The sequence below is a fragment of the Triturus cristatus genome, chromosome 2_1 (assembly GCF_964204655.1).
Source record: "Triturus cristatus chromosome 2_1, aTriCri1.1, whole genome shotgun sequence".
NCBI classification, from domain to species: domain Eukaryota; kingdom Metazoa; phylum Chordata; class Amphibia; order Caudata; family Salamandridae; genus Triturus; species Triturus cristatus.
The window spans coordinates 182,728,867-182,745,274 of NC_140581.1; the positions used below are offsets into that span (position 1 = coordinate 182,728,867).

The 16,408-nt window shown below is 46.0% G+C and overlaps 1 protein-coding gene across 1 annotated transcript in view; it reads right to left on the reverse strand.

Moving 5' to 3' along the window:
* Window positions 1-16,408, reverse strand: part of ZBTB7C (zinc finger and BTB domain containing 7C) — a 672,139-nt gene that overhangs the window by 439,000 nt on the left and 216,731 nt on the right. The window contains exon 2 of the mRNA XM_085629533.1: window positions 15,498-15,556. The gene's annotated coding sequence lies outside the window, so the exon portion shown is untranslated. The remainder of the gene's footprint in view (window positions 1-15,497; window positions 15,557-16,408) is intronic.

The following is a 16,408-nucleotide window of genomic DNA, read 5'->3' on the forward strand; positions in this document are numbered from 1 at the left end:
GGAACTTTTACCTTCTTTGGATCGGGAGGGGCCCGGAGTCAACCCATCCATTAGCTTAGGTCAGGCATAAATGGGGCATCCCCAGGCACCCTCTTCAGAACTCTTTTTGGACATGCATTAGAAAAGAACTGGACCTGCTGTTTGTTATTTGAAAGAAGCCCTAAATAACTGGACCTGCTCCCGTTGTACCCAGGACAAAGAAGTGGACTCCAAGGGTCATTTGGCCTGTCTTGTTGAAAGACAACCTGCTGCAAGAGACCTTTTCCTGGAAGTACCCAGCTGACCAGCAGCAACTGGACATGGTCAGGACCCTGCTCTTTTTGACAACCTGTGGGTTTCTAAGTGCCTTCCTGAAGTCCTTGGGGAGATACAATCTTTGGCAGGGGCGTACCTGTTTAGTGCATTTGACCCATGCGCCATCACGGTGGAGGTCCCAGTCTATTATGACCATTGACTATAATTGGCGCTTTGTGCTTTTTGGTGTTCTTTCTACTTAGAATTTTTAAAAATCGATTCTCTGATCCCCCTTATTGGATTTTTGTCATTTTGGTGTCATTTTAAATATTAGATTGCACACTATTTTTCTAACATGGTTTGGGATATTTTATTTTTGCATTTTGATTTTATTATTGTTACAGTACTCCATAAATACTTTACACATTGCCCTAACCTAGGGCTGAGTTGAGCTCAGACTAATTTAGTGACTTAGAGGATTCACCCTGAAAAGGGTTAAGATTATTCCTTGAAGTGGTTAATCACCCACCCCAAAGAATAATCAAATTTCTTACAATATCTAGTATTTACAAGACCCTACTAAACAACGTTGTGAAGCAACCACCGACTATATGAAAAGATAAGATTACAAAAAGTATTACTCAAATATGGTTCAGGAGAGAATAGACAGTGACTGGAAACAGAATAAAGAATATGAAGGACTCAAGGAGGACTAAGGGAATATGATGGACTCTGGAAGGCTAAAGGTAATCTAAGCAAATGTTTTGAATCTGTGCTGCTGCTGTTGATAAGCACCAAGATGCTTGCCAAACATTGCAGATGAAAGTTATGAGTACCATTTAATAATAGCAAAAAAACTTCTGTTATTTTTCCTAAAATGAATCAGACAAAGTATGATTTCACATGATAGCAATCCACTGAATGTAAGCACACAAATGCTAATTTATAAATTACTCTTGGCAGCTAAGCAAACACGTGCTCCTTTTATTAAAAGGAAGTGAACCCTATACACTTCTCTTGTACAAGAGATGAGTAAACATTTTCTGTTGAAATAACTTAGTGTGCTACTGTATTTAGACTTCCTTGTCTGGTTCCTCTTACTACAGTACGTCTTATCCACACATACTTTATTGAACGTCCCAGTGTGAAGGTTTTTCATTCAAACACACAAAAAGGGATGAAAGGCATGTTTGCAAATAGTCTAACCATTGGAAGTTGCTTGGGTAGCATTCCAAACTATCTTTTTGCCCACTTTGCCACTTCCGATAAGACAGCCATATGCAAATCAGCCTTTCTCCTGCTCTAATATGAACAGTTGAATATAGCACGTTACAATGTGTGCTATTACCACACAGTAGGTTACAACGTGGTTGTTACAACAACCGCGTTGTTACCACACGTGGCTTTACATCACAAGTCGTTTCTACTCCAGTTATCGCAACAGCAGGGAAGGTGTTGGATTTAAAATCCAACACATTCCCTGGTCTTGCACGCCACCTAGCGCAAGTCGTAGAAACGACTTGCGATGTAAAGCCACACGTGGTAACAACGCGGTCATTGTAACGACCGCATTGTTATCTACCTGCGTGGTAATAGCAGCGCTGTAAACGCTGTTTCCCCAACAGTTGAGTCTGAACTGCCATGCTAGGCCCTCTTTTACCCAGAAGACAAAAAACCCAAGACAGGTATCGACTTAGTTGGACCTCTTCAGTAGGGTGCAGGTTCAAAATAATCGATATTTGAATTTTCCATTGAATATATTATTTTGGTATTTTGTTTTCAACTTCGCACAAAGTAATGCCTTGTGGATAAAGTGTCTCACTTTTTTCCTAGCACACCAAACTTGAAGTGTTGAGTTGAAGTACTGAGAACATTTTATTGCCAATAAATGGAAGATAAACAGTAGAGATAATTTTGCAGAAAGTAGTCCATAGTTGGGGCATAGTGAATATTTTACTAAGGCTCCTTCTTTGGATATGTAGGAAATAAGTAGACAGAGCTTAAACATTGTTCCAAATATAATCCTTCCTTGGCCATTAGCTAAGATCAAGTGGTGTATATGAAAATTACTCTAAATATAACACAGAGAGAACTTACATCACAATGTTTGCAGTTCTGTCTTCATGTCACCCATATAGCGAGTTCCACAAGGTGTGAGAAACAATTTATATTATATTATAGAGCACACAGCAAGAGTTCACATACCCAAGAAACAATGCTAGTTATGCTTGCTGTGTCTCTAACAGTGAATATGCATGGATGCTTTTATTTAAAAAAAAAAAAACGCAATGCATCTGCTCTGTGCTGCAGATTTGTCTGTGGTTTAATGTAAGATTGAGGTTGTTTCTTCTCAGGCATAATCAGAGGAGGACTCAGTCACCATCGACGTTGGCTGCCTGCTTACTTTGACGTTGGTCTGGTCTGATCACTGGAGGACAGCTGCCTGCTTACTGGGTGTAACGGTGAGAAGATCCTCAGCACATCCAGCACTGAAAGAGGCTCTGAAGGAGCAGCAAAAAGTGTTCTTACAGTCTATGGTCAACAGCAAGATAAAAGATAGGGGCAAGCAACCCTGACGGATCCGGACTTTACTCGGAAGGCTTCTGTGAGTTGTCCTCTATGGACTATCTTGCATGTCATTCCCTCGTAAGATTTCCTTATGACTCTTACACGTTTATCTGGCACACCATAGCGGCGAAGGAGTTTCCAAAGGGTCTCTCTGTCTATGCTATTGACTGCCTTCTCATACTTTTTTTTTTTTTGAAAAACTTTATTGTGCAAAATAGCATCGGTACAAATATGGGCCTACAACCACCAGGGCCGGCCGCTAGTAGAGGCATATCAATTGCTGGATGTCACAAAGCAGCGACTGATCCCCAGAGGCGAAGCAGGGTTACAGGAGATATTCTAAGCAACTCAGAAGCTAGGCAGGATACAGATATTTTTAATTTTTGAGAAAGAAAAAGAAGAAACAAACAAAGAAACAATGAAACAAAACTCAAGGCGAGAAACAGTCTAGGCGGTGTCGAGCTCCGACGGGGGGATCCCACCATACCAGGTAGAGAATCAGGAGGACAAGAAAGATGACCGGGGGGGGGGGGGGGGAGGCAGCGGGGAAGTCAGACAATCAGTCAAAAGGGTACTGTATTCCAGGAACCTCAGGATCAGTGGGACAGAGAAGTGTCCGGAGTATCTACAAAAGGGGGCGTACAGATGTTACCTCGGTAGGTGTTCCACTGACCCCAAATTCTACCCCACGCCCCAGGCTTGCCCCGAACCAGATACACCGTCTTCTCTCTGAACATGCACCAGTCCATGTTCTCCTTCCACACTGACACGGTGGGAGGCCGTCGGGAACCCCAAAGCTGCGCAATATCCCGCTTTGCAATCATGTTCCCCAGTGCCGCCCACCCGGCCTGGGCGACGTTGTAGTCATTCGGCTCCCATACATTCAACAAACATCGACGAGCCTCAGGCAACAGAGCGACCCCAGTAACACACTCCATTACAGCATGCACACGGTGCCAATATGCCGCAACCTCGCGGCACTCCCAAAGGATATGAAGGAAGGTGGCGCTCATTCCACAGCCGCGCTTACACAACCCATCCGAAGAAAAACCCATCACAACCAAATGAGGACCAGTCACATAAACACGGTGAAGAATTTTGAGCTGGACGAGACGGAGACGGGCAGGAATGGCAACCTCTTTCGGGGAGGACAGTGCGGACTGCCAGTCTTTGTCATCCAACTCCAACCCGTCTCCGGTCCAGGCCTCCCTAAGACGCACGAGGAGGTCCACCCGATTGTTGATTAATTTCTTATAAATCAAGGAAATCATACTATCGGGCAGATGACCATCAAGTATACGGTCCTCGAGTGGTGAAGATGCAGGGACTGTGGAACCGGCCTCGAAGACCGACAGCAAAGCGTGGCGGACCTGTGCATATCTGAAGAACTCCCTCTCACTCAACTCATACTCACTCTGAAGCACCGCAAAGGATTTGACCGCACCTTTCACCCAGAGATCACCCACTCTGCTAATGCCAATCATATCCCAGTTATCAAAACCTTTCGTTGTCCAGAGGCATCCCAATCTGTCCGATGCAAACAAGGGGGCCGCTCGTGTCAGGCGATCATTCCATCCCACAGCCACATTGGCATCCTTCCACACACGTACTGCAATCTTAGTGGGTCCCGTTAGGTTCCTCCCCACCGTCCGAGAGTAGAGCGCTCTATTGAAGTTGCCACCAGGCAACTGAAATTTATCCATCTCAAAAGCCGGATTCGGACCGTGTGCATACATAGCATGGTTGATGGCGGAAAACTGGGAGGCCCAATAATACCTCCTGATGTCCGGGAGCGCGATGCCCCCGTCATACCAGGGGAGAGTCATTTTTGCCAGAGAGATACGTGCGCGACCGTCCCAAACAAGTCTCCTCGGTAAACCCTCCACCTCCCGAAAGTAGGCCGCCTGAATAATATCAAAGGAGTTCTGGAGTGCGTAGAGAAAGCGGGGCAGGGACATCATTTTAAAAAGTGCCGCTCGACCGAGTGACGACAACGGCAATCTACGCCACCGAGCCACGTCCAACTTCAATCGCCGGAGAGGGGGAAGGAGATTATGCTTGTGGCGGACCGCCGGGTCCAGCGATACATAGACCCCCAAGTACTTGAAACCGGATTGCGAAATTTGAATGGGAAACCTATTCGGTAAGGGGGGGAGGCCACCGGAGATAACATACACACACGATTTAGACCAATTAATGATCAAACCGGAGTTTGTACCGAAAGAAGTGAGGACGTCAAATAGGACGTTAAGGGATTCACGCGGGGAGGTGAGGTACAAAAGAATATCGTCGGCGTACAACGAAACCCGGTCTTCAAAGTCAGGGGCCCACTGAATGCCCTTTATCGATGGTTCCCATCGGAGCCAGGCTGCAAGCGGTTCGAGAGCAAGAGCAAAGAGCAGGGGGACAACGGACACCCCTGCCTAGTACCCCTCCCGAGAGCGAAGGGCAGGGACACCCTACCATTGACAACAACCTGAGCTAGCGGATCCGTATATAGAAGTCTCACCCAACTAATAAACCCCGCACCGAAACCGAACTTCGCCAGAGTGGCCCAAAGATATGGCCATTCTATCGTATCAAAGGCCATCGTGGCGTCCAAGGAAGCCAAGATGGCCGGCTCGGAAAGAAACTCCGCCCTGGCGAGAACGCCATGTAAGCGACGCAAGTTGAGAGCAGTGTTCCAGTGCGGAATGAAACCAGATTGATCCGGATGAATCAGGTCACAGATGACAGCGAGTAAGCGATTAGCAAGGACCTTGGCGAGAATCTTCGGTTCAGCATTCAATAGGGAAATAGGCCTGTATGAGGCACAACGATCACGAGGCTTGCCCTCCTTAGGAATCACAACTATAGTGGCCAGACGCTGGTCACAAGGGAGGGAACCAAGCTCACGCGACTCCAGAAACATATCACGGAGAAACGGTGCAACTTTATCCGTGCGCAATTTGTACAATTCAATAGGCAATCCATTGGGGCCCATAGCTTTGCCAGAACGAAGTGAACGAATCGCGGTAGCAATCTCATCGGCCTACAGCGACGCCTCCATGCGCTCTCGATCCTCTTCAGACAAGCAGGGCAGCGCAATGTCCCTCAACAAGAAACAAGAGTCATCCTCATCTCTATCGGACACCGGGGAGTAGACCACACGGAAATAGTCAGCAAAACACTCCACAATCTCGCCAGGGTCAGTCACATGCACACCGTCAGAATTCTGATGCACAGGGACCACACGGTTCACTCTCTCCTTCTTATCAAGCCATGCAATCAATTTACCCGCCTTATCCCCGACATCATACAGTCTACCTTGCTGTTCCCTGTACATTGTCTTGGCAGCAAGGGATTTATATTCAAACTGCTTCAAGCTAAGAGCGTGGAGCTTATCCTGGGTGACACCTAAGTCGAGATCAGCCTCCAACTCCAGTATTCCGGCCTCCAGCTTCACGACCTCCGCATTCCTAGCTTTCTTGGTCTCGACTATTAAAGATAGGGCCTGTCCACGAATAACAGTTTTGAAGGCTTCCCACAGGGACACTGAGGACAAAACAGACCCCTCGTTCTCCAGGAAGTAGTGGTCGAGCGACTTAATGAGGCTGTTACGAGTCTTGGGGTTGCGCAGATGCCAAGGGTTAATAGGGGCGATCCGCCCCGCGGCTTGCGTCCCCGTGTTGAAAAGAAGCCACACAGGGGAGTGATCTGAAATGCCCCGGGCCAAGTGTCTTACCTCCCCAACATGGGGGGACTGGGCCGCGGGCATGAGGAAGTAATCAAGCCTGGAAAGACTCCCATGAGCCCCGGAGTGGAAGGTGTATTGACATTGCGTCGGATGCATTAACCTCCAGCAATCCACCAAACCAAAGGTGTCCAAAAACCCACCAAGCCATGATTGGGAAACGGGAAGGGCCCGGGGGGGGGTGGCGATCCAGATCGCCGGATAGCACGGAGTTGAAGTCCCCACCCATGAGGAGAAGACTATCGGGGAGTTCCAGCTACATCCGACCAACGTCAGAGAAAGTGGAGGTCTGGAGGCCTGGGGGAACATATATCGTGGCTAAAGAAAGAGTCTTACCCTCCCACCTACCGGTTAGGGCGGCATAACGCCCTCTGTCGTCAAGGATGACATTATCAATCTCTAGTGGGAGGGAAGACCGGACCAGAATACCAACCCCTCTGGAACCAGTGGTGAACCCGGAGTGTGCGACCAATCGGTACCCCCACCTATTCATAGCATAACAAACATTGCCGACCAAATGCGTTTCCTGCAGGAGTACCACATCCGGGGTCAAACGACGCAAATATTGCAGTACAACACCCCGTTTAATACGATCCCCCAATCCATTAACGTTCCAAGATATCAACCTCAACCCACTACCCCCCATCCCCACAAGAGTTGCATGAGTCCCCCCACAGAGAGCAGGACACCTGAAGCAGAGAAAGAAACAATATGTCGCCTTGAGAAAAGAAAACACGAACACAAACACCCTCTCCCACCCCCCAACCAAAACCCGTTACAACTCCCCCCTCCCTGCACCCCTGCAGACTAAAAAGCCACCCCAAAATGCAGTGTGCCTGTCGCCCTAAAAATCCCATTCTACAAAAAGACCCCGGAGGAGGAGAAAGGCCCGTCTCCACCCGCCACCCGGACGCGAACTACTATAAGGCAAAATATACAAAAAAAGTAGAACCCAACTGAACAGTGTCCGATTGTCAGGGTTAGAGACCAAAAAGTCACTTCTGTGTAGGCTCACCACCCTCGGCACCGCCAGGGTGCCCCGTTCGATCGCCCCGACCGGGCAGGGAATCCAACCAGTCACTCACATTGTCCGGTCGCTCAAAGAAGAAGGTCCGTTCCTCGTATTCCACTCGAAGCCTGGTAGGGAAAAGCATAGCATACTTCAATCCCAGGTCCCGGAGACGTCGCTTAACCCCCTGAAAGCCCATCCTCTGTCTCCGGACAAGTTGAGTGAAGTCCGGGAAAAAATTGACAGAGGAGTTTTCAAATTTCACCGGGCTGTGCACTCTCGAAGCCTGCAAAATCGCATCACGGTCTCTGAAATGAAAAAGTTTTGCGATGATAGGCCGCGGAGGTGCGCCAGGCTTGGGCTTACCGCCCGGAACACGATGTGCATGCTCCACAGCGAAAAACTTGCTCAGTCCAGAAGGGGCAAGATGGGTGAGAATAAGATCTTCGACCAGGAGGTCAACCGAACGAGTCTCGGGATTCTCTGGAACCCTGTGACGCGAATGTTGTTGCGTCTTGCCCTGTTCTCAAAATCCTCCAGCCGATGGGACATCAGGTCGTTGGCCGATTTCAGAGTGCCAAGGTCTGTGTGAAGTTCCGACACATCGGCCGTGAGGCTGGAAGTCTTCAAATCCAATGACTTCACCTTCTCGTTAGTCTTAGACAGGTCGGCCCTGGTTAGAGTGACATCAATGGCGACCGTGTCAATTTTACGAGCTAGAGCCTCATACTGCTGGCCGATGGTCTCCTTCATGCCGGCGATGGCGCCCATAATGTCCTGCAGGGACAAGTCAACAGGGGCAGAAGGGTCGTCTCTGGCGTGCTCTGGGGTACTACTGGAGAGCCCGGGGGATCCTTTGGCTTGAGTGTAACGGTCCATAACATTTGTCTGGAACGGTCCCCCACGAAGAGACGTCTTGGTCTTCCGCTTCTCGGGTTCACCCCTGCCCGTCATGTTGGAAGATGCACCCCGGAGGGGCCCGCAAGACCTGGTGAAAATGGCCGCCGGCCGGTCTGGCACAAACAGGCCAAGAAGCTGGCTCGCACGGTCCGGAGAAAGTCACGACTTGACCCAAGAAGCTATCATGAGGAGGCAGCGATGACACTAAGTCGAGGCTGGATTGGTCCCCGGCCGAACGAAACAGTCCCTCAATCAGGCCATGTCAAGATCCGGAAACAAAACCGAAAGTGGAGGTACGGCCACCGATGAGGTCCCTCTGCCGTTGTTGTTCAACTACGGCCCGGCTCCTCAAGTCACCAAGTCCCCGGCACGGCCTCAAGGTGGGCCTCAAAAGTTCAAAGTGCTGTAATTCTGGTCGTCCAAGTCCGATTCAAATTCTGAAAAGAGTTATGGACTCAGTCGGGGTTCGCCTTCGAGAGTCCGTCCAAGAAATCAGGATATCATCAGGATAAATTGCGAGGAGTGGCGAGGGTCCGGGGAGCCCTGTGCTCACGCGACCATCTTGGATGCGCGCTAAGCTCCTCCTCTGCCTTCTCATACTTGAGAAAGTTAATATAGAGGCAGGAGTTCCATTCCATCGACTGCTCAATGATGGGGCGCAGGGTTGAAATCTGGCCTGTGCAGGATCTATCTTTGAGGACACCAGCTTACTGGTCTCACAACTGAGTATCAACCTGTTGCTTCATTCTGTTCATGATGACTCTGGTGCACACTTTGTCTGGGGCTGATATTAGAGTTATCCCTCGATAGTTTGCGCAGTTACTCAGATCACCAGTCTGATGGCACCTTTTGCTCTTCCCAGATCCTTCCAACCATGAGGTAGTGCATGTCTACTGATGTTTCAATGTCTGCCTTCAGTGCCTCTGCAGGAATGTTGTCAGCTCCTGCTGCCTTCCCATTGCTCAGATGTTTGATGGCTTGCTGTATTTCTTCCTTGGTTGGTCTAGTGCAGTCGACTGGCAAGTCTTTGTCAGCTGGCTGCATGTCTGGGGGAGTCTATGGCACGGGTTGGTTCAGCAGTTCTTCAAAGTGCTCCACCCATCTTCATTGTTGGCTTTCATTACCCATGATTGTCTTCAAGGTGTTGTCTTCAACAGGTCTTTCTGGCTTGCTGTTTCTGGCAAAGAGTTTCCTTGTTATGTTGTAGAGTCCTTTCAAGTTTCCATGGCTTGCTGTTTCCTAGGCTTCTTTGGCAATATTATAAATGAATCTTCACTTGTCTGCGCTTAAGCTTCTCTTTGCTTACTTGGTTGTTTTGGTGCATTTGCCTGGAGCTTTCGCTTTTTCTGCTCTTGTTTGGCTGGTGTTGAGGGCAGCTTTCTTTTTCTTTCTCTCTTCGATTTTGCAAAAAGTCTCAGTGGAGATCCATTCTTTATGCTGGTTTTTGTCGGGACCCAGCACCTCCTGGCAGGTGGATGTCACTGTTTCTTTCATCTTTTCCCACTGACTTTCTACTGGGTCTCTGTCATTTTCTAGTTCTTGCAGGACTTCAGACTTGTTACTAAGGGTGACTCTGCCATGGTTTGTCCCAAGCCCAACTGCGAAAAGAGGAGGGTTATGCTGGGGTTAGCTACCCCACCATGCAAAAAAAAAATCCTAGCTGCAGAAATGTCAACCCAAAGGCATCCCGACCTTGGGGAGAGAGGAATCTCCTTCACAGAGAGCTATGGCGCTTTGTGGTAAAACTAGAAATCCCTGGAAGCCACAATGCTTATCCACCTGCTTTCGACCAAGACCATCACCATAGGGCCATGGAATGTGAAGATCATGTAGAAGATAGGCAAGACAGCCCAAGTAGCAGAGATGAAAAAATACAACGTTGTCCTGCTTGGCATCAGCTAGACCAGAAGGATGCAGTTCGGACAGAAAATAAAACTCCAGGAGGAATTCTGCAGTATTCTGGACACGGTGGTCCCGATTCACAGAACTAACTTAAGACAAAATCCTAAACTTACTACCATTTTGGTATTCACAGAAGGCACTTACTCATTTCGGTATTCACAGAAGTTAGGAGTCCTAACTTTAGGACTCCTAAATGCCTTCTGTGAATACCGAAAGTCTTAAATTTAGGATTTTTCTCAGTTTAGGAGTAGTAAAGTTAGGACTCCTAACTTTAGGACTCCTAAATGCCTTCTGTGAATACCGAAACTCTTAAAGTTAGGATTTTTCTCAGTTTAGGAGTAGTAAAGTTAGGACTCCTAACTTTAGGACTCCTAAATGCCTTGTGTGAATACCGAAAGTCTTAAAGTTAGGATTTTACCCAGTTTAGGAGTAGAAAAGTTAGGACTCCTAACTTTACTACTCCTAAACTGGGAAAAATCCTAACTTTAAGACTTTCGGTATTCACAGAAGGCATTTAGGAGTCCTAAAGTTAGGACTCCTAGCTTCTGTGAATACCGAAATGAGTAAGTGCCTTCTGTGAATACCAAAATGAGTAAGTGCCTTCTGTGAATACCGAAATGGTAGTAAGTTTAGGATTTTGTCTTAAGTTAGTTCTGTGAATCGGGCCCAAGGAAAAGAATGCCCCACACACTCAGGGAGTATCACTGATGTTTACGCCAGCCGCCAACAGAGCTCTGATTGGATGGGAATCCCACTGTCCCAGTATCATCACAGCGATTGTCCGTACAGAGAAAATGAGGATCAACATGAATGTATCCAGTGCTATGCACCTACTAATGACAACAAAGAAGAGGAAAAAGAAAGGTTTTACAACAGACTTCAGTCCATTCTGGATAAATTGCCTTGATAGAGCCATCACCACACTGATGGGTGACCGCAGTGTTAAGATTGGAAGCAACAACACTGGGTACAATGATGTCATGGGCAACCATGGCCTTGGTGACATGAATGAGAATGTGGAAAGGCTTTCAGATCTCTGTGCACTGAACAGTCTGGTGATAGGGGATAGTGTACTCCTACACAAAAGCATACACAAAGCAACGTGGTGCACCAGACCATTCAAAAGAGAATGGGATCAACCATGTCTGCATAGCCCAGAAGTTCTGGCGGTCCCTGCAGGGTGAGAGAGTGATAAGAGGAGCAGACGTGGCGTCAGACCATCAACTTGCCGTGACCAGGCTAAAGCTGAAGAAAGCATGTATGCAACCAACAAACCAATCCTAGCGATAAATAGCACCACCCTCCTCAGAGATGCACAGAAATGGAGTGAATACTCAGTTGCGTCAGAGTAATTTCAGTAATTTTGCATTACTCCTTTATGCAGAATTACTGATAATAGCATAATAATCTGGGTGAAAACATTCCTACCTAAGAGCAAGTGGCTGCTCTCACTGCTGTTTAGGTTCTGTTGCTTTTAGTGTTATTTTCTTAGTGCAAAATGTATCCTTTCGTCCATTTTGGAAGCAAGGGTGCATCTTGTGCTAAGAAACTAGCACTAAATGCAAGGAGTAACTTGGGCACATTTTCTGTTACTTTTAGCACTATTTCTTGGCACAAAATGCATCCTTGCATCCATTTTGGACACAAAAGTGCATTTTTGCACAAAGAAAATAGCTCTAAATGCAGAATTAGTCTTCTGTAGATTCCTTGGAGATACACCCACCCCTAGGTTTTAGACACATCCCACAGAGTAAGGATATGCTGGGGTAGAGGCTTTAAAAGAGAAAAGCTCAGCACCATGTTTGTGTAAGATTTTGAGTTGAAGAAATTGATGGGTCCACAACCCATGTGATCTGCTAGAACTGTCACTAAAATCATAAGTGTTGATACTGTGAGGAGGATCTGGGCATTGCAATATCAAGTACTGTTCCATTATATGATTTCTGTGATCTGGTTGGAAAAACAAGCCCTCATCTAGATTTAATGTTGTGTTAACATTTCAAGATTTTTTTAAGCATATTTTTTAGAACTACACATGGGAATGGGATATTTACTGATTAGGCAGAGAATTGTGTACTAGATGAATTGGTACTGCAACCCAAACAACGTGTTAGGTGGGTTACATTAATTTTTTTAATACATATTACAACAGTTAATATAAATAATAACACCTGGCCATTTATGCCGTCCCCCCCCCCCACCGCCCCTGCAGAATGTAATAAGGGACCCCCACTTCCTCAATATACCACAAATATCCACAGGCTTTGGGCTGAATGTGGGGCCACTGAAGAGATGGGGAACCCCTGCACTGCAGGGGCTGCAGTGGCTTGTGTTATGCCCCTGCAATGCATAGCTCTCAAATACTAATAATGCTTTTGTCAATGTTGTGCTCACAAAAGTGTAGCTAACAATTAGAATACTAATATTTTCTGTAGGGGAATTATCAACGGGTGCCTTCCTCTGGAAATGAAGATATTCTGTTAAAAAGAAGGAGTCATTGTTGATGGCTCCATTCCAGAGGTGCAAAGACCTTGAGAGTAAAGCTGAAAGGCTGTATTTATAATCCACAATTTTCGTTTATTTACTCTTCGATTCACAGCATTAATCTTTTAATTCCTCTACACTTTTACCAGGCTTAATCCAAATACAATTGTTAAAATATACATGACAATTAAAAAAAAAGAGAAATACAATGCACATAACTCAAAAGTGAATGCTCATCATTGATGGACTCCAAGGTACCATCAGCAAGATACCTCCGTAAGGTAACCAACCGCTGACATCTGTGGGCAAGCAGCCGGTCACATTTGAATTCTGACAAAGCCAGCTCAGGCTTTCATCCTCCAGATGTTTTTAAAATGACTACCAGCAAATTGGTTAATAGTACAACCTATTGTTTTCAAAAGACTGCAATCAACTTTGTCATTGGATACTATATAAAAAGAATTTATTATATAATGACGAGTTATTAGAATAGTTAAGAACTCGGTCCACATATGCTGGGGTAGGTGAGATGGTGAGCACCATCTGACAGCTGGGAAGGCTGAAGTACATGGAGAAGTGATACACTTGGAATCAGAGCTTTGGCTATCAGGGACCTTTCAAAAATATAAAGACACAGGAAGACTATGTTTGAGAGGTAACAGGAAGAAAGAGACTAAAATACTGAGCCAGTCTATGGAAGTTTATCACCAAGCCCAGAACACACACACTGACAACCTGAAAACAATTGTCATCAAGTAGCATGTCACATCATTAATGGATTCTGCTACAAATGAAAGAATCCTACTGAATTCTGTGTGAAGCCACTCTGCATTCAATGCATAGCAGTGTAGATGCTGTCAGGGCAGCCATCTATGCATGGGATAAGTCAAGGACACCCCTAACATTTCTGCAATAGAAGGTTGTGGATCTCTAAAGCTGCCTTACACAAAGCCTGATTGTCGACTCACTATCCTCCATCGTGCCAGCCTGTTGATGATCCTCCCAGAGCACTCCTTAACTGCTCACAAAGAAAAGGGCCTCATTACATGTGGGACCGCCCCACTCCAGCACCACCAAACCTGTGGTTGAACCACATGCCAGATTAGGTGTTTTCTCCTGTCTAGTGGGCGGTTCTTTGGTGTTCCCACGGCTGTGCCTATTAAATAGGCACCACAATAGGAACGTCAAAATCTGTACCTGCACGGCATGGACTTCTGCAGTCCATGCTATGCAGGTACTGGGGTGCATGAGCACAGGGGGACACAACATGTGCCCAATGCATGCATCCCATGGTGCAGAGTCACAAGTGGGCCCTGTCGGGCCCCCTTTGTTTCCTCACCACCACACTTTTCATGTTGGTCGCACTGCAATGAAAAGTGTGGTGGTGAGGAAACTCGTAATATGCTTGGCGGGGCCGCAGCGGCACTGATCCCCGGCGGCTTCCGGTGGTCCAAGGGCGGCCTGACCGCCCTGGTTGGAATGGGACAGTTGGAAGACTGCAAACCCAGCACCGTTGCAAAGTCTGGCGGTCCATGGACCGCCAGATTCATAATGAGGGCCTAAGATTGCCCATCAAAACAAGTTATGTGCACCCTTCCCTGCAGGTAGGGAGCATTCTGGCATTACAGCAATGAGTCATACAGCATAACTGGTTGCAAAAAGCAGTAGGTAGTTTTTAGCTGAATATACTTCAAAAACAGTTTTCATCCATCTATTTATCTGTAACTAGAAAGCAGGTACAATAACGCTGTCACAAGAGGCTTGGATAAAGAAGGAAACATAACTGGCTGTGACTTCCTTAAAATAATGATCCTAGTCAAAAGTAAGCACGAGAGCCAAATATCTGCCGTGGCAAAATGAGACGTTTTCGAGTTCACAGGATACAGGTCCAGCAGCAGCAAAGCATGGCGGCAAAATACCACTTGCATGAAGAAATGAGAGGAACTAAAGGTTTGTGTTAGAAAATCCAGGTGACCCTGGTCGCAACATTGTTAAATGATGCATGCACTGGCGTAATGAAAGTTGAGGGCCCCCCCCTGCATGGTACATGGCGGGGCCCCGCTCCGGATTGAATTCGGTGCTCTCAGTCCTGACTACTGTGCAGAGGGGGCCCCCTGCAGCTCGGGCCCACCCCCGCACCCTGGTGGATGCGGGGGCCTGTGTTACGCCACTGGATGCATGCAGAACTATGAAAACCTCAAGATAATCAAGGTGGTAATTATAACACAAACAAACACAAAAGACTCAACAACTTGAATTCCAATCCCTTCATTTGAGAAAATAACTCATTACTCAGTTGAGGACAGTAATGCTGTTTGAAAAGTCCATAATGTGCTTAACTCCTTTAATGAGCTTTTCAATTCGGAAATACACTTATAGACCAGGATGAGAAAACAGTAACTTTTTGATAAGACGTTCTGTCCTGGCAGATTGAATGTTTCTGGCTACTCCATCAGTTCTTACATTTTACCTCATTGTCTTTCTTTCATTATTTTTTAGGCCTCTCACGAATTTCATTTTTCACAGAATTAATACTATCAGTGTTTCATGTATTTCAAACATCAGGAACATGATAAGGATATGTAGAGAAGCAAATATAAATATAGCATTTATAGATGAATGATACATAAAACACATAGATTATCGATAGAATATTTGTATACTCACAGTTACCTTCTTGCCTTTGTCTCACTCTTCAGGAGAGGGGTCTTACGCTCAAACATTTCCTGAAAATAATTGTTACAAATGTGTCAAAAGCTGCATTTAGTTCTGTCTAACAACCAATGGCAAACACTGTTACAAATGTGTCAAAAGCTGCATTTAGTTCTGTCTAACAACCAATGGCAAACACTGTTACAAATGTGTCAAAAGCTGCATTTAGTTCTGTCTAACAACCAATGGCAAACACCTAGTGGTGTTTATTCCCAGAAGACTACAATGTCCTGAACATACTGTTCCTCACGCATATGCTGTAACATGTAAAAGACATTTAAGCAATACCTCTAGCAAAGTACTTGTGGACATTATATTTGAGAGAAAGTTAGTATTAGAAAACTTTCATTTAATTCAGAGGTAAATATGCCTCAAATATTTACTAAACCAAACACTGATCTAAGTTTTAATGTAGGTTTATTCCGGATAATATAATATGATTCATTTTATTGGAACAGCCAAAGTGAAGTTAACCATAATGCCGAAGAGGGAACAGCCTTTTGTGTTGAATATGTGTGGTAATCTTCTCTAAGTTCTCTAAGTTAAGTTCTCCCCTAGCATGGAGTGTGGAGCACTGTGCCTAGTGCATTCCACGTTCCACCTAGGAGTGAGAGATTCTGAATCACCTTATATACTTACTCGCATTCTTCTGCTGATTGAAGTTACCTTCTTAACAAGATGAATTAACACTTCCTTTGTTGAAATGACATTCCAAGGATTTTACATCTGCGTACATTTCCCCAAATCTTGTGGTTATAAACCATTCATTTCCTTTGAACCATTAGGTTACAAACCCCCTCTCCTATTTGTATCTAAGGGGTATGTTAGTGTCCTCCTTTACTATGAGTATTAATAAGATTGCCTTT